The sequence below is a fragment of the Dasypus novemcinctus genome, chromosome X (assembly GCF_030445035.2).
Source record: "Dasypus novemcinctus isolate mDasNov1 chromosome X, mDasNov1.1.hap2, whole genome shotgun sequence".
NCBI lineage: Eukaryota > Metazoa > Chordata > Mammalia > Cingulata > Dasypodidae > Dasypus > Dasypus novemcinctus.
Genome location: NC_080704.1, coordinates 176,603,782 through 176,610,479, shown reverse-complemented (window position 1 = coordinate 176,610,479; position 6,698 = coordinate 176,603,782). Strand labels below are relative to the sequence as shown.

General features: G+C 35.9%; 1 pseudogene; it reads left to right on the top strand.

The window, feature by feature from the left end:
- Positions 1 to 1,334: 1,334 nt before the first annotated feature.
- On the top strand, positions 1,335 to 2,439 carry LOC131277146 (nucleoporin SEH1 pseudogene; annotated as a pseudogene).
- Positions 2,440 to 6,698: the final 4,259 nt, after the last annotated feature.

Here is a 6,698-nt window from a genome sequence, read left to right as displayed (position 1 = left end):
TCCTGTAAAGTGAATCCCAATATAATGTCAGTTTCCCTTACTAGTAAAATGGAATATAGCGACGAGTTTAAAGGTTAGATCTAGAGTACGTATTAATTTGGAAAAATTCTACATCCTATCTTTTTCTTTTCTTTTTTCATAATTATTGAGCTTCTCTTCACAAGAGTCTTAGATCACAGTAATTCATATATACAATATACAGTACTCCCACACATCCACCATAAAACCTTTTCCCTTCCACAGCGATAATCTTTTAACTTATACATATCATATTTACTGAAACTATTGTACAGATTCCGAAACAATAGCTTTCAAACAAGGTGACACCTGTGCTTACAATGTGGTCCATACTTTTTTAACCATCCTTTTCTAAATACATTCTTGATGTAGAGGGGTCTGGACATAGCCATCCCAGGTCCACAAGATGGGGCAATAGAGTATGGATTAGAGTACACTTTCTGGTGTTCTGCTGGGGAAGTGTTGTGATTAGTAAGGGTAGATATTGTAGTAGTGATGTGGAGAGGGTGGCCACGGTGGCTGGTGATGGTCAGAAGAGGGAAGAAGAGATATGGGGTGGGTGCATTTTCAGGATTTGGTGTTGTTCTAAGTGGTACTGCAGGGATGGATGCTGGACATTGTATGTCCTGTCTTGGCCTACTGGGTGGAATGGCAGAGAGTGTGAACTACAATAAGGACCACTGTCCATGTGTTACAGTGGTTCTCCAGAAAGTATTCGCTGGGTGAAGTGAATGTGCTACATTGATGGAAGAGTTTATTGATGGGGGAATACTGGCATGGGTGGGGTAGTGGTTATATGGGGACCTCATATTTTTTTAATGTAAAATTTAAAAGAAAATAAAGAAGAAAAAAATTGTTTACTGTTTTTTTCTACCAAGCATTTAAAGAATTACACCAACCTTTCTCAAATTCTTCCAAAAAATAGAAGAGAATACTTCCTAACTCATTGTATGAGGGCATCCTTACTCTTATATGGCAAGATAAAACCAGATAAAAATACCACAAGAAAAGTAAATCATAGTCTAATACCCGTTATGGATACAGATGCAAAAATCTTCAACAAATACCAAAAAGCAGTATATTAAAAGTATTATATACCATGACCAAGTGAGATTTCTTCTTTGCATGCAAGAATGGTTCAACATAAGAAAATCAATCAATATAATTCATCACATTAATGGAATGAAAGAAAAATAAAATACAACAAATGATCTGTGTGGTCTTGGGACTTCAGCAGATGGCAGGTCCCCATAAGCCACCACGCAGGCTCTTTCTTCGTGACTGGACAGGATCAGCCCAGGAGCCTGGTGGGACCGATGTTTGCTGCACACAGCATTGCAGTGAATCTCAAAGTTTTCATCCACCATGTCTCTTTCAACTTCCATGTGCGGCAGATGGCAACTTGCTTTTATCTAAGAGCATCAAAATCTTGGATAAAAGTGAAAGTGGTGATTGGAAGACACGTGGTAGATACGTGTGGTTTATGATATGGATTGAGCCAGAGTTTGGAAAGGTTTTCACTTCCTGTTCCTTTGATTGAGCAGTTGCTGTTTGGGAAGAAATAGGAGCATTAATTGTTAAACTGCAAGGATAGAGTCATTGGGTTAAGAGAATAGCTCTAGTGGATAGCAGAACATCAGCTACCAATGTGAAATTTGCTCACAAGCATTTGGGTGTTATGTTAATAACCTGTTCAACAGATGGTATCCTAAGGCTGTTGGAGACATGAGATGTTAAGAACCTCAGTCAGTAGTCTCTGCAGCAGAAGATTTCATGTAAGCTGAGCTATAGTTGTATTTCCTGGAAACCTTCAAGCTCTTATGCTCATTCTCCCATGATAGCAGTAGGAACTGATGTCAGTGGTTCAAATGCAGTGGCCAAGGTGCAGACTTTTGAATATAATAAGACAGCAGGAAATATGCAGATACAGAAACTCTTATGACAGTCACTGTTCTTGTACATGATAATGCATTTTCTCCAACTTGGGAAAGTGTTTTCCTATTCTAGCTATAGCAATGAAAGATATGACAATTTTTTATTTTACAATCTGTGAGGAAAGAATTTATTTCCTCTGGTGGGCCAACAAAATTCTAAATTCATGTGGTAGCTCAGTTTGATAGTCATAATTCTCAGGTCTGGCGAGTGAATTGGACTATAACAGGAACAGTACTAGGATCTTCAGGAAATGATCACTGTGTAAGACTGTGGAAAGCTAATTATATGAACAATTGGAAGTGTACTCATATTTTCAGGAGACGTGGCTCAAGCAGTTGAGTAGCTGCATCCCACATGGGAGGTCCTGGGTTTTGTTCCTGGTGCATTTATATATGTACATATAATAAAGGTAATGGGAGCCCAGTCGATGGGAGTTCTCAAACACTTTCCTATGTTCAAATATTCCAAATCTACAGAATTGACTAAATGGATCTTCTGCTGGCAGAAAGCAAAGCAAGTGCAAGCTCACAACGAAATTTTGCTGTTTGCTGCTTGTTGCATGCACTGGGGAACGGAGAGCGAGTTCCTTTACTCCTTCCCCAGTGCCCTCTGACAGACCCTCCCAAGATAACCCAGCAGACTGCGTACTACTAAATGTAGTCCAAAAAGCCTTTAAAAAACATGTATTTGTATTTCATTTTTTATATTAGCGAGTTTATTCACACTATTTGAAACTTTTGAAATAAATATGGAGAAGCTTTTCGCTGAGAGTTTGTCTTCAAAATTTTTTTGAAATGTTCCTGAAAATAACAGGAATTTTAAAACTAAAAGGATTATCATCCTTATAGGTAGTTGGGAGGAAGCAAAACTATCATTTCCATTTAGAGAATATAGGCTTATTTCTTTTCTTTTCTTTTCTAAAACAGTGAGATAAAAAGATGAATTTTTATCTATTCAAATTTAAGACTAAATAATTTTCATATGATTGTTTTCAGTGCTCATTTGTTTACCTTATGAGAATTCATTTATATGTAATATTCAGCATAATGCTGTCCATTCTTTGGAATGTTTAAAATATACTAGTAAAGGAGTGAGAGAAGTAATAGTCATAAAATGAAAGCAATTTGACTCTATAGTTTGTAGCCAAGTTAAACACTGGTATTGGTTCATTTATTATTTAATATTAAAATGAAAACACTTTGGTAAGCTTTTAATTAGTATTCACTAAAGAGATAAATGTTTCTAATATGTGTTTGTATGTATTATTCCATGGCTTAAGTTTTCATCCAAGTCAAAATTGGAGAAATACCATAATTTGAAAAGCTAAAATTTTGCTAAAGTCATACAAGCAAATGGACTTCAACCATTTCATTTCCCAGGATTTTCTTAATTTAAGTAGCTAATTCCATTTGTTCATATCCTCTAAAGCTCTGACTTTGATGATAAAGCTATACATTTTTGTTTGCTAAAATATGTATTGCAAGCAAGTAATAAAATGGCAGAATAAAAATGTGACATTCTTTGACCTCTTTTACTTATTGAATTTTCTGTGGTTATTCTAAAGTTTTTGCATAAAAACTACATATTATATTCTGTGATTTTATTTCTTCAAATGTATGTTGCAATAACTAGCCATACTAAGTGAAGTGTATTTTAACTGGTTCTCAGTATCATCTATGTTCAGAAAAAGGTGTGCCTGCTGCGGATACAAATGAAGATTTGCTTTAAAAAAAAATCTGATTTGTAATTTTACAGGCTACCATCATCTATGTTTGCCAGATTAGAAAACATCTTAAATATATGTAATAATGTCTTTCTTTGTAATATTCATCCTGATGATTGTTAAAAAACATTTAAATGTTAATAGATTATATTTCTTTATTTTAAGTTTCTACACTTGTTTAAGCAACCTTGCGTCAATAAAGGTCTTGATTTTTGCTATTATGTTCCGTTAGTGTTTGCATGAATATACTATAGTACTTTTTTCCAGTATGTGTTTTCTTCTCTTTGGTTCTCTTTGTATTTTCTACTTTTATATTTTTCTTCTGTTTTTCTTTTCTTTTTATTATATGAAAAACCCACTGTAAACATACACAATTGTGAAAGACTGAAAGTTTCCCCCCAAATATCAGGAAGAAGACAAGTAAGCCCACTGTCAACACTGTTATTCAATATTGTACTGCAAATTCCAGCCAGTTCAGGGAAGAAAAAGAAATAAAATGCATCTAAAGAGGTAAAATTATCCCTATTTACAGACTACATGTCCTTACGTATAGAAAACACCAAAGAATCCACAAGAAAGCTACCAGAACTAATGAACTAACTCAGTAAAGTTAAAGGATACAGTATCAACACTCAAAAATCATTAGGGAACCAGTAATGAACAATTTGAAGAGGAAAGTAAGAAACAATACATTTTCAATAGTACATAAAAAACAAAATACTTAGGAATATAAATTCAACAAAGGGAGTTGACGGCTTGTACAATGAAAACTACAAAACATTGCTGAAAGGAATGATAGAATGAAATGGAAAGAAACCCTATGTTCAAGGATTGGAAGATTTCATATAGTTAAGATGGCAAAAATAACTAAAGCAATCTGTAATTCAATGCAATCCCTATCAAAGTTCTAGCAGCTTTTCTTACCAAAAGGAAATTTGATTTTCAAATTCCTATGGAATTGCAATGGGTCCCTAATACTCAAAACAATCTTGAAAAAAGAAAAAAAAATGTCAGAGGACTCACACTTCCTGATTTCAGAAGTTACAACAAAGCTATAGTAATTGAAACAATGTGGTGATGGCATAAGGATAAACATATAGACAAATGGAATAGAACTGAGAGTCAAAGAAAAAAACCAACACATCTATGGCCAGCCGATTTTCAACATGGGGAGCAAGTCAATTCAATAGGGGAAAAATCATCTTTCAACAAATGGTGCTGGGACAACTGGAAATCTACATGCAAAAGAATGAATTTGGTTCCCACCATATATAAAACATAATACAAAATGATTCAATGATCTAAATATAAAGGTTATACTATAAAACTCTTAGAAGAAATAATAGGAAAATGTCATCAGTACTTACATAAGGCAACGAGTTCTTAGATTTTACATCAAAAGCATAAGGAATGGAAGAAAAATGGACGTCATTATATTTTTTAAAATTTATGTATCAAGGAACATTATCAAGATAGTGGGAAGAGAGCCTGCAGAATGGGAGAAAATATTTGGAAATCAAATATCTGAAAAGGGTTTATATCCAGGATATAAAACTCCTATAATTCAATGACAATACTCCTGAATTATACACTTGAAATTGGTTAAAATGAGAAATTGTGAGTTGTATATATATTACCAATAAAAGGTAAACTTACTGCAAGGAAGCAGATGAGGCTCAACTGATAGAGCATCCGTCTACCATATGGAGGGTCCAGGGATCGATCCCCAGTGCCTCCTGACCAGTGAGTGGTAAACTGGCCCATGTGCAGTACTGCCGTGTGCAAGGAGTGCTGTGCCACACAGAGGCACCACTGCATAGGGGTGCGCCATGCACAAGGAGTGTGCCCCATGAGGACAGCCAGACCACGTGAAAAAAGCGCAGCTCGCCCTGAAGTGGCACCACACACACAGAGCTCATACAGCAAGATGATGCAACAAAAAAAGATGCAGTTTCCCAGTGCTGCCAGATAATGCGAGCAGACACAGAAGAACACACCGTGAATGGACACAGCAGACAACGCGGGAGGGGCGGAAGGGGAGAGAAATATATAAAAATCAATCTTTAAATAACAATAACAAAAACACACTGCACACATAAATAAAGGGCAAAGCATTTGACTTGACATTTCTCAAAAAATATGCAAATGTCCAATAAGCACATGAAAAGATGCACATCTTTATTCATTAGAGAAAGGCACATCAAAACTGCAACAAGATACCAAATCATACCTATTAGGATGGCTATCATTTAAAAAACGAAAAATCCCTCAGTGCCAGGGAGGCTCATCCCCAGGAGTCATATCCCACGGTAAGGGGAAGGTAACGCATTTACATGCTGAGTTTGGCTTTGAGACTGGCCACATTTGAGCAACATGGAGACTCTCAGGAGGTAAATCTTAGGCACACTGCAGCTGTAGGCCTTGTTCTTATTTCAGGTGCGCAGACTCACAAGCATAGTCATTAGTATCAAGGGCTCATTGTTGGACCTTCATTCCTTTTTGGTCTTTGCTGTTGCACTTGGGATATTGATGCTGTTCTTTTAGGGACTGTGATAGAGCTCCCCTTGCTAGGAACTCAGCACTCCCTCAGTTGTTTTTAATTGTATCCACAATGAAAATATCCAAACATATTTATGTACCCTGGATATATGACCTGTAGAACTCCCTGCCAACCATGTGTCCCCTGTCAATAACATCCCACGCCAGTATTCCTCCCCTGCCATTGTTGAACCTCTCTGTGATCTAAAACTTCTTCAAAAGTGAAGCCCAATATATTGCCAGGTTCCATTAATAGAAAAATGGAATATAGTGATGAGTTTAAAGGTTAGATATAGAATACTTATTAATTTGGAAAAATTAAGGTAAATTTAAATTGGGGTATCAAAAAATTTAAAAATGCAAAAGCTTTTTTTTTATGTTTTGCCTTCCATCCCTGCAATAAGTGTTGCCATGTATGGAAATTGGCAGGGCAACTACTTCCGTCTTTTCCTCAGTGTGTACATCCTATCTTTTTCTTTTCTTT